This window comes from Condylura cristata, unplaced genomic scaffold (assembly GCF_000260355.1).
Source record: "Condylura cristata isolate star-nosed mole 26May11 unplaced genomic scaffold, ConCri1.0 scaffold00001, whole genome shotgun sequence".
NCBI classification, from domain to species: domain Eukaryota; kingdom Metazoa; phylum Chordata; class Mammalia; order Eulipotyphla; family Talpidae; genus Condylura; species Condylura cristata.
The window spans coordinates 27,103,918-27,125,149 of NW_004567102.1; the positions used below are offsets into that span (position 1 = coordinate 27,103,918).

At 34.9% G+C, this 21,232-nt stretch overlaps 1 long non-coding RNA gene across 1 annotated transcript in view; it reads right to left on the reverse strand.

Moving 5' to 3' along the window:
- Positions 1 to 3,602: 3,602 nt before the first annotated feature.
- The window catches only part of LOC105853599, a 37,244-nt gene continuing 19,614 nt past the window's right edge, over positions 3,603 to 21,232 (reverse strand). Inside the window, exons 2-3 of the long non-coding RNA XR_001145426.1 lie at positions 9,560 to 9,724; positions 3,603 to 3,686 (exon numbers count right to left, since the gene is read on the reverse strand). This is a non-coding gene — a long non-coding RNA (uncharacterized LOC105853599). The remainder of the gene's footprint in view (positions 3,687 to 9,559; positions 9,725 to 21,232) is intronic.

Below are 21,232 nucleotides of genomic sequence, written 5' to 3' on the forward strand. Positions count from 1 at the left end.
CTCTGGCCTGTACCCCAGTTCTGTATGCACAAATAAATAAATAAATCTTTAAAAAAAAAAAGACAATAAAAAGAAATCATATTTTTGGATTAGAAAACTTACATTGTTAAGATGTCAATTACCCCAAGTTGACCTAAGATTCAGTGCAGGTCTCACATATCAATAGAGGTCCCACAGGTCCAAAGGCCTTCTTTATAGAAATTGGCAATCTGATTCTGTGTGTGTGTGAAATATAAAGGACCTAGAATTGACAAAATGATTTTCTAAAAGAAGAGTAATTTTGGAGGCTTTCCATAACTAATTTCAAGCATTACTTCAAAGATATAATTAAGACAATGTAGTCTTGGTGCAAAAATAGATTTCATCAATGGAATGAAATAAATTTGAGTTCAGATATAAGCCAATACTTATATTATCTGACAATATTTATTATTATCTGACAATAAATCAAGGTAAAATTTTATAAGAATAGTACTGTCTGTACATATTGCTGAGACACTTGCATATTCAAGTGGGAGGAAAATGAGTCTTGGTTCTTACTTATTTTGTACATAAAAATAAACTCAAAGTGAGCCACAGACTTACAGTAAAATTTAAGCATAAAATTTCCAGAAGAAGTCAGAGAACACTTTTCAAGATTTGAGAACAGTCAGATTTTTTAGGTAAACTATAACCCTATCCATAAAAGTTGATAAATTTGACTTTATTAAAGTTACAAATTTCTGCTCTTACAAATATATTGCCATAGATCAAAAGAAAATGCCTGCTATGCATATGTAAGGATGTATATACATTTAGGTCTTGCATTCAGAATATACAAAAAAATCTTGCAACTCAAAGGTAATAAAATGACATTAATTATGTGGGCAAAAAGATTTAAGTGGATACTTCCCAAATACACATATACATGGAAACAATGGCTAATAAGGACATTAAAATAAGGGCCTGAGCACATCCTTAATCAATAGGGAAGTATGAGTAAATTACAACCATGATGAGACATTAGTACCAGTATAGTAAAAATTATAAGAAATTGATTATAGCAAGTGTTAGAAATAAGTGGAGTAAACAAAACTCTCAAAAACTACTGATAGAAGTATAAAATACTATAGCTATTTCGGAAAACAGTTTCTGATAAAATTAAACATATACTTCCATATGACTCTGATTTGTATATGTACCTTAAAGGAATGGAAACCCATGTCCACAAGAAAACTGGTACACTAATGGTCATATAACTTTATTCATAATAGCTCCAAACTGGAAACAGCCCAATAACTATTCATATATGAGTAGATAATTTGTGTCGTATTTATACAACTTACTTAGTGATAAAAAATAAACTACTTACACATGCAACAACAGTGATGAATTTCAAAAATATCTGAGCAAAAGAAGTCAGACACAAAAGAATCTGAGTTGTATGATTTTCTTGTCTATATACTAGCTATAAATTAGTGATAGTTCATAAAACTTGGTCCCCCCATTTATATTATCTTGTTTTGAATTTTTTCAACTATAAATTATATGACCTTTAGTAAAGATATTGGAAATACAGAAGAGTTTAAGTTTATGCACAGTACAACTTAAACATACAATCATGACCAATGATTCTGGTATTTTTCTGTTCATTTATGGCATATGTTTAGGTATAGCTCAAGAGGACTTCCTCAAAATTCAAAGGGATGAGATTAAGTAAATGAAAAAAATTTAAAGTAATGAAATTGGTGAATGAGTCACACCTGAGGGTCAGGTTGATGGGCGAGATAATATTTCAGTTTGGTTTTAGAACAGAAATAGGGGATAATGTAAAAAGCATTGTATGATAAAAGAAAAATATGGATACATTAAAATATATATGCATATGAATAATTTAATGATTAACAGTGGTCTTGAGGAAACAAATAAAATTCTGTGTACCAGTTTCTTTGTTTATGCTGGGAATAGTCATATTTACCTTTTTAATTTTTTATAACGTGTAATGTGTTTAGATAATCCATTTTCAAATACTCTGAACTCTTTAAAAGAAAGGCATTTAAAAATTTACAGCATAATTGAGGTATCAGATTTTTGTCACTCTTGCTATCATGATTATATTCACTATAATATAATAATTTTTGTCTGAGTAATTTCTATGAAAAAGTTTGTAACAAGAAAAATGTCATATAACTGATAGGGCTCTAGCTAGAATCCAAACCTGTATCTGATTCCAGAGTCTAACTTGTTGGCAGTCAAACTGTGTCTGAGTATTGTTTACTTATTCATGTATATGTCATTAAGTTCAAATAGGACAGGGGAGGATGGCCCAGCCATCCTGGAAAGGCAGAAGTGTCTGAATGTTAAAGATTAATCTAGATAGTAAATGCTGTCTAGATCAAGGAGTCATAGAAATCTCTGGCAAATGTGTTACTAGAAAGTTTCAAACAAAATTAAAATTTACTTAAAAAGTCTAAAATAGTTTCTCACAAAGAAGAAAGGTCTCCATCCTAGTCAATTGGGTTCATATTAACATAAAAAGAGTCATTGAAAAGTATTCTATCTTATTTGAAGTGTTTTTAATCAATATTCTGAAATAATACACTTAAGCTGCCATAAAATTCCTTTTATATCCTTTAGTAACATAAAAGTATTCTTTTTCTCATCAACCAACATTTAAAATGCATTTCTTTCATATTACTGGGATTTTATATGCCTATTTAAATACCATGTGGAAATAATCGAGTGCCATTATGAACCCAAAACCAATTCAATGCCAATTTCAAAGCAGTTTATCCACTTAATATTAGCAGCTATGTACTTTTAAGCCACCAGTTTAAATTTTTGAGCCCTCTTGTTTTAATTTTGAGTACACTTCTTTGATGTAAGTTAATTACTTTGGCAGGATTTGGGGTTTTGAGCACTGGGAACCAGCCCTCACTGCACCAGGTGGCATGGAAGATGTCTGGGAGGAAGGCTTAATGTTTCCTGGCAGATGATTAGTATTTTGTCTTTCCTTCTGGGACTTCCATAAACTCTTTCTGATCATTCAGGCTTATACTGGGGAGTTATTTCTGGTTCATAGAGATTAATGCAGGCCCTTCACTAGCTTTATTTCTTTCTAAAGTCTTATTAAAAGGAATCTGCTAATTTCCCTTGACCACATATGTTGAATATGGGCCTCACTGCAAACTCCAATTAACTTTCTTCACCCACTCCTGATCCTGATGCTAGGTGAAGAGACTCTAGCCCCTTGGAAAGGTGACACCGATGAGAGAAAACCAGAAAACATCTCCAGGACACCCCAATGAAGCCATGAGGGCCCAAGTAAGGACCCTGAAAAGGTCCAGAATCTACCTGGAAAGTAAAGAATTACTTGATAAAAAGATAGCAATGAACTAAGTATGAGACACTTCAGAACAGAAAACCTCATTGTACCTGTTGAAATAAACAGCTCATTTACTTCCTTATATTGTTTCTGAAGCAAAGGACTGCTTGACTTACAGCAGGGTAAGGCTTACCTGTCCTAGACATTGGCTGTCCTCCTTCAGTTTAAGTTTGAAGAGCACTGCAGTCATTGATGAAGCTCTTTACCTGCATGGTCAGTGTGTCTTCATATATATGTCCAGTGGGAACAGTCCTCTGTCCGTCAACCAGCACCTTGTCTCCAGAAAAATGTTTTGTTAAACAAAAAACTGAATCTTGCTGAGCTAGAACAAAGAAAAAGTGGTTTATTTCAGGTTTAGGACTGTAGCTCCAAATACAAAGACACAAGAAATCACTTACTGGTGATTTTAGTTATTATCTGGAGATGGAGAGGACTTATATACAAAGAAAGGTGACCACAGTTCACATTCAGATTCGAAATTAGGCTAGGAGTCAACCAACTTATTATTGGTGCAATAATATGTAAACTGGGTGAAGTTAGTCAAACTATGACTGGTTGAGTTTCAAACGCCAGAGTTCTATGACAGGTGGCCTTTGTCTCAATTTCTTCATGAGGTAGCAATGTTTATGCATTTCCCAATATGTCCTTGGTGCCTTGGACATGCCTGGGGCTGGACTGTCAATGGTTTTCTAATTCTGTTGGTTCTATCCAGACTAAGATCGCCCAAACATTTTTCATCCCTTCCCTTCTCCTCTTTGTCAGAGTTTGCAATAGTTCTCTGGTCACCCATCCTAATGCTATCTATACAGCTAGCTACTTTTTTTATGTTGTTTATATGTCACTCTGCAGAGACTCTGGAAATATTTAACTTTGTCTTGCCCACTTAATGATACTTCAGGAACTGGAACTCACATTGAAATAAAAAATGCCATAAATGAACAATAGAGAAAGAAAGTTTCAAAAGACAATATTTGCACATGTGAAATTTTTAAGGAATAAGATTTTCTAAGTAAAGAAAAAGTATCTACTTCCCCTGGCTCCAAGTGCAATTCATGATCACTGCAGAAGATTTAGGAAAATTTGGAGGAATGATACCATATAAAAACTGCATGTTTATTCAGCCCTGTGAGCAGAATGGTAAACAAGTTAGATGATGTTTCTACTCTTATGGATCTTATATTCTAATAAGGCGAATAGGCAACAAGGAAATAGTTAAAGTTAGTAAGTCATTTGAGGAAATAATATAGCATTAAGGAAGAAAAAGTTATGGTTGTGGGGGTTTACTTAAGAAAGCACTTAGGTCTAAATAAGCAGTATTTTAAATGCTCTAAATGTTAAGAAGGGGGAATCTTGCAAAGATTTGGTGGTAGAGCATTCAGGCAGAGTAGAGAGGAGACATGAAGATCCTGAATGGACTTGATGTATTTAAAGAACAGAAAGTTAAGTGAGCTGGGATGAGGTTAATGGAGGAGATATGAAAGGCAGACAAGAACAAGGTCATAAGCACTTGTAGGTGATGGTAATTAGTGCCATTCTTAATCTAAGCGCAATGGAAAAAAAAAAGCCTTTGGAGAATTTAAGCAGAGAGTAACATGATACAATTTGAGCTGTAACAGATTACTCAGTTGTGGTGTGGATAATGGATTATATGGGAGAGGAGTAGAATAATTAGAAAGTTATTTCTGCACTTGAGGCATGAGATGATTTGGCTCTGATAGAGGAAGGGAAAAGAATGGATATAGAATACTTTTTGGAGGGACAGCTGATAGGAATTGTGATGGATTGGATGTGGGTGATGAGGGAAACTATGAAAAACTGAAATCAAGCATAAACGACTAGGTGAGTAATTATAAAATACACTGAGATGAAATATCTCATTCATTCCTCACAATAACCCTATATGAGGTAGATTCTATTATCCCATTTATCCTAAATGAGTCTTTTATTTATCCTATTACTTGCATCCCTATTTGTAACCAGTGTTTCTTTGTTATTATTCCTTTATCTTTTCAACCCCAAAGAGGAAAATTAAACCTTAGGTCTATAGGATAATTTGGCCCTGACATGCAATTAGAAAGCAGTGAGCAGAGACATGTCTGAATCCAGAGTTCATACTTTCAGATTACTTTCATACTGCTCTAAGATTACTTTCATTTATTGACCATTATTTCCTTTCAGTGTTAAGATGTTTTTTCATATTTTAAATAGACCCATGACATATAATTTTGTGAATTACCTTTCTCATCAATTATTTATAATACTAAAGTATTGTTAAACATTCTTCATAGCATTATCATCCATCCAAATTATCATTAAGAGAATTAGGCTTTTGCTACCAGTATATAAAGAAGAGAGAGGTAAATAGTTTCCTTAATGGGTGTAAAGGACGAATGAGAAGAACAAATAAACTTCTTTGATTAACTGCTTCTCTAAGATTTTTACTTCAAAAAATATATATATAACTATATATATACATGTATATATTTGAAAAAGCTGTGATTTTACATAAAGCATCTTGTTGCACACTATTGGCAAAATATTTTAAGAACTGTTTAATTTTATTCTTCAAAATTACCTCCAAACTTAAGTACTTTTCAAGAAAAATCTTTAGAATTCAGCTATGAGTAGTGGAGTAGTTCAACCATTTTTAGTGTCTGGTTTGGAATTGCAATATGTACTCTATCTCACTGTTTTAGTCTGGATTCCTTGGTTTCAAGTGATAGAACTAATAAAATTGGTTCAAGTTATAATAACAAAACTAATAATAGCTATCTTAGACTTGGGTTACCTAGAAAGAAGAATTTGAAGAAAGCAGGAATTTTGAAATTGGGTTAAATGGGAGATGGAAACAAGAGTAGAGAAAAAGGGAAACTGTAAAGAATGATGGATCAGAGGGATATACTGCATTATCACAGTCTCCTGCTTCATGTGGCAAACACAGCAGACCTTCTAGGGAGCTCTCCAGACAGGTCTCGAGGAGAAACTGTGCCTAGAGCAGTCCAGGAATGTGGGATGGAGGGTGTTACCTGCCTGGCTCCTGCTCATGTCCCTACTCATTCATCTTAGTTCGCTCCCCAGGAGTTGACTTCCTTTTCATTTCAAGCTGCATCATGAGGCACCTTCAGTGAGTGCTCAGGAAGTCTGGTGAAGTTGCCAGGGGTGGCCAAGGAAGAGGGCCCTATACCCCCAGAAATAAGGGCTGTGTGGCAGGAGGGAAAGAAGGAGAATCTGAAGAGGTGCATAAAATTTGTGTCTGCTGTAGCATATTGAAATTAAGCAAAGATCTATACTTGGATACTGAAACTTCATCAAAATCTTATACAGCAGCTAGTATATGGCTTTATTTACAAGTGGAAAATTTTCTAAGAGAAGCTGAACCCTAGAGTTCACACCTTAACCAGTGTACTTTCTCTAGAAAGTACAAAGTCTCCGTAGCAGGCTCTGATGGTCATACCATGTATGTACCAGCACTGGAACATTCTTTGTCTTTTCTTTCTTTGTATAAATGACCTAAAATTCAAAGTTCTTGGAAAGAGCACCTGATTGGCCAAATGTAAGTGATATGTCAAGCATGTTAGGCTATAAAAGAGACATTAGTTGAAAGAGTCTCCCGTGACACTTAGATTCATTTTTCTAACATAAAAGAATGGCACATAAAAGAACAGATAGCTTCCTGGAAGATAGTAGGATGTTATAAGGTACAATGTATTTTCAGTAGAAAAAAATTGGCAAATGTTTCCCATCCCTGTTCCTTTTTCTCTTGGTTCAGCACACTGCTCATCATTGTTGGCTAGTTGATAAGTGGTTTATTTTATAAAGTTGTGGTCAGCTTTAATGCATTTCAAAATAAAATATGACTTTTCAGTTATGTTCTGTTTTGAATTATTTATGCCACTACTTCCTTCTTTATGCACATTCTAGATCTGATCATGAAAAAATGATAATACTATCACCATTTATCAAACAAAACTTTTGACACTGTATTTCTTTATTTACGAACACTTCTGTCAGTATCAATCTTTTTGCTACTGTCACAGGTACTATGGGAGATAAGGAAGCGTAGATGTGATTATTGCTTTCTAGATGTGTAACATCTAATATAGGAAACATAACACAAAATACATATAAATGTGTAATTAAAGGTAAAATTATGTGTATGTGCATGGGAGTAGCATGGCTGAGAATATAACCTGTGCTAATGAGAGAGGAACTATGTATAATGTGTAATGTAAATCTTGAAAGAATTTCTTTGATCTGGGAAAGAGATGAATTGTAGTGTGGCATCTGGTTGATCTATATCCAGGCTTTGTTAGCCTAAATTACAACTTTTGCTGTCCATCTGTTTCAAAAGATAGGACAGAGACTGATTTATAGTCTTTATCAGTTATTCTGTGTGTTGTATAAAGATTTTTCCCCAAAGTTATTCCCCTTGGCCACAGTCCTAGCATGCAGCCAGCCAGGGGTAGTGCTACGGCACTGTCATTTGTAAATGGCACAGGCTGGCCTGTCCATCTACTGTTATCTTTCCACTACTAATATCATGAAATGCCTCTGGCAGCATAAATAACTATTGCTAAGCTGTAAAAGAGAGAGTTATTAATATTGTACAAATTGCATTCTTTTAATTTTTTTTCCCTAAAGGGACAAGATCTCACTATATTCTGGAAAATGTATCTTTAAAACTTCTGACTACCGTGTAGTGAATGAAGTGAATTAAGAAACCCCATTGCAGCTGGAAATTTTGATTGGTGGCTTACTTTAATAAGTTTCAGTTTATTTCTAAGATGCTCATTTTCTTTAGGAATTCAATTGATTGAGGCAGCCTAACTCCCAGCAGTAACTACAAGAAATTAGATTTTACTGTGAAGTATAAACAGGCCTGCGATTGATGATATGACACTCTGAACATTATCAAGAGGCTGCCTGACTGCTTTGTTGTTCAAAGTAATTGACATTGAAAGCTTTTGAAAATTGAGGTTTGCAGGAGCAGGGCCAAGTCAATGATGCTTTGTTTCATCTGTGGTATTTAAATAAGATATTGGTTGGCATGTTCTAATACCATATTACGAAACCCAAATTTAGGAAGATATACTCCTCACAACAGCAGAAGTTAGAAAGGATAAAAATAAAACTTATACCCGGATCCATGTGTTTTTTTTTTTTTTTTTTTTGAGGAACAGAGGAAGAAAGGAGTTTACAGATACCTCAGACTGAGCTTTATTTGAAATGGGTTTATTTCCATGGGTTGTTATTAACTATGTTTAATGTTCTCCCTTTTTGATGGTTAAAGATGAACTGTTCTGTTTTGTTTTATTCTATTAATTTAAAAATCTTTAAAAGTGTTCTTTTTTTTAAAAAAGATTTATTTATTTATACAGACCTGGGGTACAGGCCAGAAGTGCAGGAACAGTGAGAGGCTTCAATAGAGTGGGGAGCAGAACAGGCAGATTAATGAAGTACACTGCTGAGGGGTGCAGGGGGTAGATCAGGAGAGGTCTGCCATGCCAGGTGGGCCACCTCCGGGGCCGGGGATCAAACTTGCACTGAAGCTTGTGCGGCCAGCTTGCAGTGCATCCTAACCCGTTGCACCACCAAGGAGGGCTCAATATTCAGTCTTTTCTCCCCACAAGTTCACACATTTTCACCTTTTACTCCCTTAATGACAAGAGATAACTGGTTTGTGACACTGATTTGCATAATTCAGGGGGTTCCTAGTGAGTATGCAAGTCTTAGCTTACTAACAGAGAACAGACTGGTGTTCTTCAGATCTGCTATCTCAATATCATTATTATTAGTTTCAAACTCTGGCCACACACTTCAGCAGTTGGTGACCTACAAAGTATTTTAATACCTTGCTAGGACCTGACACATGACCACACTATCTGACCCACCATTAATGTATCACTACTTTTCTCTGTGCTTTGTTTTTCTTATTCTCAAGCCCCTTACAATTTAAAAATTGTACATGCATGTAGGCTTCAATCATGCAATATAAGAAATTGCCTTTTTTCTCTACAGCAACTATCTAGTCACCATCCAACATCAACATTTCCTCCTTCCTTCCCCTCTGATAACTGCCATTCTGTGTCACAGTCTAAGATCTTGTTTTTGTTTTGTTTGACTGCGGTTTTCCTTATTCCACATAAGTGAAATCAGATGATATTTGTCATTCTCCTTCTGACTTATTTCACTTACCATAATCTTCTTAAAGATGTTCCATGTGTGGCAAATGGCAAGATTTCATATTGTTTATGGCTGAATGAGTAGCCCATTGTGTATAAACATGTCACATCTTCTATATCCATTCATCTCATCTGTCACAGGGGCACTTGTTCTCTATCTTGGCAATTGTGAGCAGTGCTGCAATGAATATAGGGATACATATCTTTTCAAATGAGGGTTTTTTATATTTTTCAGGTAATTACTCAGAAGTGGATTACTAGAACATATGGTAGTTCTATTTTTGAGGAATCTCCATACTGTTTTGCATAGTGATTGTACCAATTAATACTTCCACAGGAGGGTTCCTTTGTCTCCACACCCTCACCAGCACTTATTATTTCTTATTTCTTGACTTTTTGATAATAGCCATTCTAACCAAGATCTTATACCTCTAGATCATAGACAATGTTGTAAACCAATGATATATGTAATATTCAGTATCATATTATTATTGTGTATAATATAAAACATTGGAAGCATGTTAAGTCATAGTTTTTCCAACATCCAATTTTGAGTTTGATAATGGCGCAGGAATATGATTTCACTATTTTCACTGGTATCAAGTGAAAGTATTATGGTTACTCCTTGAAAGTATTCTTTCTTTATTACCCATGTTGGGTCTACCATCCATTAACACATAATAACCTACTATGCTATAAATTTCAGTATGATATAAATACTAAATTTATACTTGCTATCCATTTCAGTCATCAGAGCACTAGCCTATAAATTCCACAAGAGCATCACCTTTGGTTTGGTTTGATCATATGCTCAGAGCATCACACAGAAGAGATGTCTATTAAAATTTACTGAGTGAACTGACTACTTCCATAGTAATGATTTAATATATATAGAAACGGTGTCTTTCAGTTTTTTATTATTACATTTGTCAGCTCTACATGTGAAAGAACACAACAATAAACTTTAGCAGAAAGAACAGATATGTACCAATCCTAGAATGGAAGGTGTGTGTCTGGCTATAGGGGCATACTAAAGGCCCAAACTGACAGCTTTTCATATGTATCTCTTATTCCTGATTTGTCTCATTCTTTTCCATGAGGTGAATCATACTCACAGAGTGCACCTCAATTCACATTTCAGTTCTGCATTAGAGAGAGACTACCTTTTTCCTTAGTTTCAGTTTGACTTGAGTGTTTCATTCACTCCAATTGTCAGAGCATAGGGTCAGGGCACAGGAAGTCTTTTATCAAGGATTTGTTAGCTCATGTTTAAAAGTGGATTAAAGAGAATGTTTTAAAAGTATGGTTCTTAAACATTTCTTTTAACTTGAATTAATTTGTAAATCTTTTGATGTAAAGCCAAGACTTTCTATTGTTTTGGTCTAGGACATTGGTTTGAACTGCTTTCTTCTTGAGAAAATCAGACCCTTCATACATCATATTTTGTAACTGTTACTTCAATAAAATGGAACAAAAATTTAAAGATAAAATTTGATTGATGTGACAGCTCTGTGTGTGTGTGTGTGCGTGCACGCATGTATGTGTTAAGGAGAGAGAAAGAGAGACTTACCTCATTTATTTCCTCCCCAAAGTTTCGGGATACATATCACAAAAATAAAGCCTACATTCTGTTGCACTCATTTTATGTTTAATATTTAATGAAACTGCATACTTACAATAACTAGTAAAGCTGGCATTAAAGGCCTGGGAGTAAATGTAATCGACTCTTGATTGGTATACAACTCAAAGGGGCAATTGAATGACAGACATTCTGAGCGATGCCAACTCACTACAGTGTAGAATGCCTTTAGTGCCAGCTGGTCTTGTTAGGAAGGGAATGAAGAACATCTGTTGCTGTGGCAATTTGAGTTTAACAGAGATAATATCTCTGCCTTTGAGTCTATTTTGTGTGTGTAGGCACCAACATGGCCATTTAAAAATATACAATGAAGAATCTGATATTTCACAATAAATATCTGTATTACAATAGCAAAGAGGAGGAAGTCACTCATTCTGCCCATGGTTAGGAGGTCATTAGAGTTGCTTCTTTTAGAATAGTAGTAGGGAGAAGAGAAATGGCAAGGAACAAAGCAGAGGTGTATGAAAGAATAACATAACTTACAACCACTTCTAGAGTCCCAGCTTATGAAAACCTGAAGAAATGCCATAATAATTTGTAGAAATTGACTAACATATACAAAAAGTATTAAGGAAATCACAGGATTTATTTTAGAAAGCCAACCAAACAGTATGGGCCAAGTTTAATGCTGTTTTATGAACACCTGAATGATAAATATTCTGCCAGTGAATTTATGTGACTCTATGCACAAAGTCATTTGTAGATAAAGCCAAAAATCTGTATGTGAAGTGCTTATAAATGTTCTAACACAGTAAAAATGCTTTCCTCCGTGCATGGCTCCTTCTTATAAACACCTCGAGCCTGGTATACTAAGGTGACTACAATCTAAAAGTGACTGGGGATGGCATGTCTTAAAGAACTACATTAGCCAAGCAATAAAGTAGATAGGAGACAATTCATGCAGGACCTTATAGTCATGTTAAAAAATTTGTAATAAAGTTAACATTTTTCCCCTCTCAGAAAAAAAGTGACTCACAGTCACAAACTAATACCCATATTTTCCCATTCCTTACCTCACTCTCGTATAAGACTGTAATCCTCTCTTAAAAACAGAGTGGTTCAGAATTAAGGTGCAAATTATTATGTATTCATCAGATTGGATAATAAAATACAGAAAAATATCCTCAGTTGAGTAACTTGGGATATGGAATGATTATGCCCCAAAGATAAAATTTTGGCTTAGGTTGAATATGAAAATGTTCAAGGAAATACTAATATTAGAACTCTGCAACAAATTCTGAGCTAGATAAAGTATCCTAGAATCTCACAGTCTCTACTGTTCTACAAGTCACCACCTTTATCATTCATTCTGACATAATCTAAAGGGATTTGTCTAGCAGTGTCTCTTCCTGTGGCACTGTATCTTTACTCTAGCAGCTATGACTTGTGGTGATAGATGTCACAAACATACACAGACAGCATGTACATAAAAAGGTTGTGGTGTCTCAAGGGAAAAAAAATAGGCAGAGTGATGTTAGCTGTCACAGAATGTGATGATCAAGATTATTTCCTCAAACTTGTTAATAACTCCACATTTTAAAGGGAAAAAGGAAAAAAGGAATACACTTTTAGAAACATCAAAGAGAATAACCTTTAATTGAAGGAAGTATATCTGACAGTAAGTCATGGACAGATTTATAAGAGGGACAAATACTGCTATAATGAGCACCCATAAAGTGGAACAAATCATGAGGTAGTTGACAGTTTCTCAAGCATTAAAACTTTCCTTTTAGCTTTGAGTCAGAGAGTTTGATTTTTTCAGGCTTGACCAGGCACTGACAGGACTAAAATGTTGACACTCAACATGACTGACTGATGGATTAAGAAAGATTTAAAAATCTACTTGTTGTTTTTAGAGACATGTAAATGTAACAATGTTTGAAAAAATTTTAATTAATTTATCTTGATTAATTTTATTTTCCACACAACTGTAAGATTAATTTGTATGATTAAATGATAGGATTTTGAAATTTAATTACTTATCAGTAACATGACAGAATTTAAAAGCTAATGTAAAGTGGTAGAGAGGACAAAGGTAATGAAATATGAAGGTTAAACTTTGGGATTGTGTTAATGATCAGACTCAGATTCAGTGGTCCTCTGCTTGACATTAAGAGATACAGCTGTGAACTGAAGTTTGTGGAACCAGTTCCTATTTACAACTTGTCCATTTTGAGGTTAGAGTTTCCACTTTTGCCCAGTTATAAAGGGGAGAACATCTCTGTTCTGTTTATGAATGGATTGTGAATAGAATGGAATGACATGAGTAGAATGCTAATTTTTCTAAGTTGTTTTGAATAAGAGAATCTTTAAAATTGTTGTATGTGTTACCACTAGCATTTACCAATGCTAGTTTACATATATTAGTCTGTTTTAGGGGATAGTGATAGTTCAAAAAGGTAATATTTTTTGCTATGACCAACAATTTGAAATTTGTTATATATAAATTCATGTAAATTTAAAATATGAACTTAATATCTCTATATGTTTAGTTTTATTTTTATATAAATATCTATACAAATTCTATAAACATACATATAAAACAAAAATCTCATAAAAAAAACAATATTCTTAATCATTAGTAATGCTCTCTGACAAAGACTTAGCATATAAAGGATTCCCAAATCAGTATGTCAATACCATCTTGGTCACCCAATCTCATAAATTTCATAAAAAAAAAATACCGTACCTATTAGCAAAAGTAATTACCTCATCAGACATCTCATGAAATAGTGTCAGATCATGGGGTCCAAGGAGAATACCAAAGGAATCAGTCTCAGAAATGGAGTGAAGCATCCCAAAGGGGAGGGATAGAAAGCAGAATCTGGGGGATAAGAAGTTGGTGGTCTCTGTCTAGCACTGCAGGCCTGGCTAGTCCTAGGAATTATAAGAAATTAACAATAGTGCTTGGCGGGGAAGGGTGTTTGCTGAGAATATTTGCCTTATGAATATTTATAGAATAGCCCATTCTATTATTTCACAATTTAAAAAAATCTGACTTCTTAGGTTGGCAATCCTCCATCTGCCTTTCTGTCTCTCCATTTTGGGTCCTGGGAGAGAGATTTTGATTAGCCAGATTTGAACGGCTTGTGTATGCCTGCACTAATCTGTTGTGGACAAAGAATAGGAAATAAGATCCTATAGACAAGATATCCCATTTTCTATTCCAAATTTTCTACATCAAAGAGGTTAATGCCAGCAGGTAGGGGTTCTATGAAACAAGAATCCTTCCATCTTCAGTATCATCTACCAGAAGTTTAAATATTCTTGGGATTTGGGACCCCAGTCCCAAACTTTACAAGGGCTATACACCGGGGGATATAGACAAATTGAAAGTGTTACCTGATTTACTGGAGGAGAATTCACAAATAGAAGGATGAGTGATTGCTCACAGTTTCCTGGGGGAGTCCAGGAAGAGACAGTGCTACATCAACACCTTCTTATTCCTAGTGTATGACACCATTACTGCTTGTTCAACACAGTGACTCAAAAATCTTATCAAAACTTCTTTGCCCATGTCATTCCTTCATAGAAAAGCCTACATAATTCTAGTTAATATTATGCTCTTAAAAAAGTTATGTTTGCTTCTACATATCTTATGTAGTATTGTTTGATATTTGCTCTGGTACTCATATAATTTCAACATTCTGTAATTTTCTGTGACACTCCTTCCATTTTTATTAGGTAGGGAAAGCATTTTCCTTCTTTCATCTTTCAAAGGTTTTTTGTGTGTCCTATATAATTCCTCGGAAAGATTGAATAGTAGCTCTATAGTGACAGCAGTAAAGCAATTTGTGAACCTTCAAAAAGATGCAGTGCAAGTTAAAATTATTACTGTGTGTTAACCAAGTAATATATGACACCTAATATATTTTAATCTGATCTTCATGTCTATAACTCTGACTTTTCCAGAATTATGTCTATAAAAATATGTTTAAAATGTGAAATAGACATTGGTCAAACTGGAAGAGAAAAAATTATGCTTTTTTTTTTTTTTTTTTTAGTTTAGAGTCTATAGGGCTCTGATCACAGGCATTTTGGGGAGCACTCATTGTTATTGTTGAGAACATTAACAGCCCCAAGCTGAGTTTTCTATTATCCATTCTGGGTTTCTGTCAGGGTCCTGATTTAAATAATTCTTTTAAATAAGTAAAACCCACAAGAGTCCTCACCCATTCTAAATCATTATGTTGACCATCTTATACTTACTATCCCATAAAATCTCTACAATGAAAGGTAATGCTTTATAAGTCTGTATGTATGTGTGTGTATTTCAGAACTTATGTTTTAATTCAGGATGTAGGTAACTGTTCTTTTTAGAAAAATAAGAGCCCAACAGAAAGAGAAATATATGTAAGGAACTCAATTAGTATCAGGAAGGAACTTAGCAGGAGGTAGCAACTTTATTTTGTCAGAAGTTAGTATCTGGTTGTCATCATCATCATAGACAAGTGGCTGGTTTCTACTTCAAAAGAGCAGTTTTTAACTCCACTTTGGCTTTTTTCCCCTAACCTAGCTCTCCATATAAAGAGTTTCGAATTGATTCACTATTTTATAAAATTTTCTGGATTTAATTTTCCCCTTGGTGACTAAAGGATAACAATTTATACACTGGTTGGCTGCCAAACCATCTACCTCCCAACAAAATCCTTTCTCTTGGGTTTTTCAAAAATGAACTTGAGCTGCTTTGTAAAGCTATGATTGAATAATACTGCTAGGAACTGAGAAACTGAGAGTATTGAGTAAGTTTTATTCTACCTAGGTGGGGGCAAAATAAATTCAAAGGATACCTAAAGGGAGAGTATACTGTACCTATCCTTAGGCCTTTCACTGTTGATGGGTCTAGCATTCCTTCAGGAACACTTGTTTTCCCCTCAAAGGCCTTTCTTGTTGTAGTCTAACAGTAATCTAAAAAGAATGTTCTGTTGCTCTGCTACTTTTTTCTGCAGACTTTTCTTTTCTTTTCCTTTCCTTTTTTTTTTTTCCTTTAAGAGTTTTCTTTTTCCCATTTAAATTTACCATAGAAACAAAGTAAACCTGTAGCAGAAGAACTTCAGCTGGATGAAGTTGGGAGTAGCAGAGCACAGTATTTAACTTACTTATTTTACCATAAATATTCCATTAAATTTAGGGGTAAAGTTATTATTTTCTGAGAATAGCTTCCTATAGAGAACAAGTTATGAGAATTTAGTCTTGCACTGACATGTATTACATGGTTCCTCAGGGTGAGACAGAATGTCTCCTTTAGGAAGCCATTATATCCAGGCTGAGCTATCGACAAACAATTCCCTGGATTTGGTCTAATTAAACTGGACACATTATTTTGGGGGAGTACAAAAGTGAGATGCTGACACACCAGCATTTATGCTACTGACACAAAGGATCTGAGAATAGTTGATGTAAGTGGTGCTGACATAAATCTTCTTTTTGAGAACAGTTTCTAACGGTGCTTTCCCACTATCTTCCAGTAGATTAACTTGAGTACTGGCTAGTCTGAGAGTTGAAACATCTCCATACTGAGATTTTATCACCTAATGTGAACTATTAACCTATTGATTTTTTAAAATTACTTATTTCTATCATGGCAAAACAAATTAAAGCATGACTTTTTTTAAAGTTCAGTACTATATGAAGATTGAAGTACTAATTATCATTGTACTAGAGGGATAGTTTGTAGGGTTCTAAAGATGACAGAAGTTCATTTAGTTTGGGATGAAAATGGACGCATAACTGTTATTGCATAAAATAGGGTATACTGTAATACAGATTTCATGTGAAGATGACTTTTGAATTACTGCATTAACTATTGCTTTTGTTGATAATTTTTTTGTTGATAAGTTTTTAAAAGATTTATTTATTTATGCACACAGAACTGGGGTGCAGGCCAGAGGTGCAGGGGCGGTGAGATGATTCACTAGAGACAGAGTGAGGAGCAGAATAGGCAGACTGATGAAGTACACTGCTGAGGGGAGCAGTGGGCCAGTCTGCTGCACCATGTGGAACACCTCTGTGGCTGGGGATTGAACTTGCACTGAAGCAAGCTTGCAGTGCTGCATCCTAACCTATTCTGCCACCAGGGAGGGCCTGCTGACAATTTTATAGATGAATCTGATGAAAGCTGTGGAGAAGTACATATTCCACAGCAGTGGAGAATTTGCATTCAGCATAATACACACATATTTTAGAGATTTAGGATCTCCTAAAGTCACCTACAAAACACTGGTTCTATAATATGATCAGAGAGGCATTTCTACCTACATTTAGAATGCATTTAGTCAATAAGATGTTTAGTAGATGATATATTTATCCATGGTATCTTTAATAGTAATAATTTTATAATTACTAAAAATAATGATAATGAAGGACTTTGTGAATTAGTAAGACCTACCAGTTATTGGAAGTGTATTAATTAAAGTCATCTAAGAAGTTAATGCCAAGGTAAGAATTAGATATGCTAGATACACTGGGAAGAAGAGTCCATGAATTATGAAGGAAGAGGGAGTATGAGATGGCAGCTGAGCCTTCAGACCTGGAAGAAGATCTGGTGCCTGTTAAAGCAGAGACTGAAGAAAGGATTGAATAAGAATCTCAGACTCTAGTGTATTTCTAGAAAGTCCTGGGGCAATCAACATGAGCATCATCATCAGGACCTTGCTATAGAGGTGTAGAGCCCACAATATTCACCAAAATCCACAGGAACCATGATAGCAACCAGTGTTTCTTTCAGTTTGTGGTCTCAGTATGATCAAATACTGAGACTACTGTCCAGTTTCTGAGAGCCCCCACCCCCACCACCATGTGCTATTGGTTTTTTTTCTCTATCTTCTATGAAAGACACAGGGAGAATTTCCTTTGCTTAATAGTAGAGCAGAACGTAGTCTACTCATCCTATGTTCTCCAGGGAGATGTATTAGGAATATATACTCAGTGGGAAAAGGGACAGGGGTTCTAGAAGAATAATGAGGCAGGAACAGGGTGGGAAGAGCTCCTCTGGGGAGAAAATGAACTGCTTCCAGATTTAATTTATTTTATTATTATTTTTTATTTTTTACTCAAAGGATTTTAGATAATTCATTCACTCATCAACAAACAAGGATGAGGCAGTTAATACTGTTCTAGGCCCACAGGACATAACAATGAACAAAACAAAAATCCATGCCCTTTTTGTTGTTTCCAATCTAGTAAGGAGACAAAAATTTATATGTAAGCAATAAAGAAGAGACTTAATTAAATTTTATCTAGATAAATACATTACATATATAAAATGCAGCTTTTCTTAAAAATTGGTTTTCAGCAGTAAGTGCTCATCTGCTGTTACCAGGAGCGGAAGTATTTTCTCTGTTTTTTTTTTTTTAGCCCCTGTTAAGTTCTTTCTCTTTGGCTTCCTGCTTCTTCCCTTAGGGAGAAAACACTTCCTTTGTAGAAATTCATCAAGTGTAATTTCCAGGAAGTCACTGACAGAAAGAGATGACCCTGGCTGTATTATTTAGTTAATAATTTTGATCTTTGAAAAGCCTACTTTTATAACCAGATCTTAATAAATTTCCTAAAATCAGCTCAGAAAATACATGTAAAATATAATTGGCTAAACCAAATCAAAACACCTACTCTTTAACTCTAAATTCAGTGGAATAAACTTACTGAGAGAGACATGGCATAGATAAAGATAGCCAAGAGTCTCCCTGATTATGATCTAAAAACCACAGATCTCCTCAGAAATAAATAAGGGATGACACAATTAAAAGTACCCAACTGTGAGGAAAGTAGACATTCCAATTCTCCCTTTACTACATTAAACAATATAGTCTACAATCTAGAGTTACAGGAGGAGAAATTCAAGTAAGAAATCATGACTTCAAGTATGTGGGATTCATAATTAAATCCTGACCCTATTTTTAGGGTCTGGCCCGCCAGCATTTGAATTCCAGCTTGCTTTAATGGAAGTCTTTGGGGTGGGGAGGGGGAGGATATTTTACGGTCTTATGGGTTCATTTTTTTTTTAGGAAAAGTAAAAAAACTGTCAATTCATATTTAAATTTAATTATACAGTTTAAAAGGGAATAGAAATGAAATTATAAAAATACTCCTCCCCCTTAAATCCATACCTAGACATAGATTCTATTTTTAAGTTCTTAAATTAAAAAATGTTAGTAGCTATGGGCAGTTGAAGTTTTAATGAAACTTGATGAAGCCTACAATAAATTAAAGACAATGTAAGTCACAACCAGAAATAATTTACAGCATATATGAAAACATCCTTTATCCCTGCTATGACTAACATTTTTTTTTTTTGACTAACATTTTTAAGAGCCAGTCACACAATCTGCACTCCTTCTTCCCATTGCTGCATCCACATTCTGCAGTTGTGAGGCTGCTGTCTCTATTGTGCCCAAGCCAATGGCTGTATCAGTCCTGCACAGACTCAGCCTTCACACTGCACCTTTGGCCTCTTACTCTCTCAGAACTGTTCGCCTTTTTGGCTTGCTTGATTTCTTCATCTGGTCTCTACACATGTTCCTTTGCTGCCTTTTCTTCTTTTGCTAACATCTTAACAAGAGACAACCCCCCAAATCTGGTCTTTATTCCTTTTTTCTTCCATATCATTCACTCCTTAGTTTATATTGTTGTGTGTGGGTTAAGTGTTGAATTTTCCCTAAAGAATAAGATCTGAATACAAAGATAGTTTCTAGACATTTAATAATGAATGACCCCATGCACACCAACTTAGAAAGCTGAAGCAGAAACTCACTTTCTTTGTTTCCTGTTCTTCCTGTATTTTCAATACTCTGTTTGTATTCATTCAGTTTCTTGGATCAGAAAACAATCAAATTTATCTTCTAATCCTCTTCTCTCTCATTTCCTACATTTAGTCACCTATTTAATCAAATCTATTCTATTTCCATAATTTTGAATTTCTACTATCAATACTATTTTCCATAATTAGAATCATATGAGATTTTTCTCTCTGAATTATTATAACAGACCCTTGACTGGAATTCCTCTTTTTTATTCTTTTCTTTCTTTCATAATTACTAATCTATTTCTTATTATGTGCTGACATTGTGCTAGAGCTTAGAAAGTAAAAGCAAGAGATGACCGACCAAGCTCCTATTTTGAGTTACTTATAATGTGGTAGGGAAGAAGGAAGTGATTGATATATATATTGTATCCTCTGAGGAGCATATCCTGTGAGGAGCATTAGACACATGAACACAGTCCAAGATGAAGAAAAAAGAGGGGCACTGCATCTTTTTTTTTTTTTGAGCAAGTAAGCAGGAAGAGTTAAGAAGGGCTTAATAGGGGGAAATATTTATTTCTATAACACATATACATAGAAATAAATAGGAAAAAAAGAGAAGGACTTAAAAGAGAAGTGACTTTAGGAATGGAACTTAGTTATGGAAAGGATTTCACTTGATAGAGCGACATAGAGAAGGGCAATATAGGCCAGGGTGATGTGACAGACACGAAAGCATATTTAGTAATCTGGTGTCACTGAATATAGATAGCAGTGGCAGGTGGTCCAAGAGGCTGGAAGGTGAGTTAACTTGGGCCAAACTATAAAGTTCCCCCAAATGAAGCATGTGGGTTTTGTTCTATAGATAGTTTGGTACTAATAGTTTCACTTCCCATTACTAACTAAATGCCAAGTTCTGAGTAGGATCAACAAAGAAACACTTGAATCGAATACATTTTCTCCTTTTCCATTGACACTGCCATATTTCTGGTCCTGTTCTTGGTGGCCCTTGACCAATTCTCTTTTATAAGAATGAGAAGCTCTCTATGTTAAGTCTTTATCTTTCAAGTTTCTTTCCCTTTCTTAAAGGAAACAAATGGGAGTTGGCAATATCAGGATCTAGGCGCAAATTTCCTAGAAGACCATCTGTATACATGAAGTTTATATAAGTGGCCCCATCATTTTAGTCACATATTTATGCATGAAAAGGGACATAACAGAGAGGGATAGCACCCGTCACTGAGCCTGGAAGGAACTGGTATAAGCAAAGACTTGCCTGAGCTCTAACTGTTCAGGAGAGTATGCCTCAT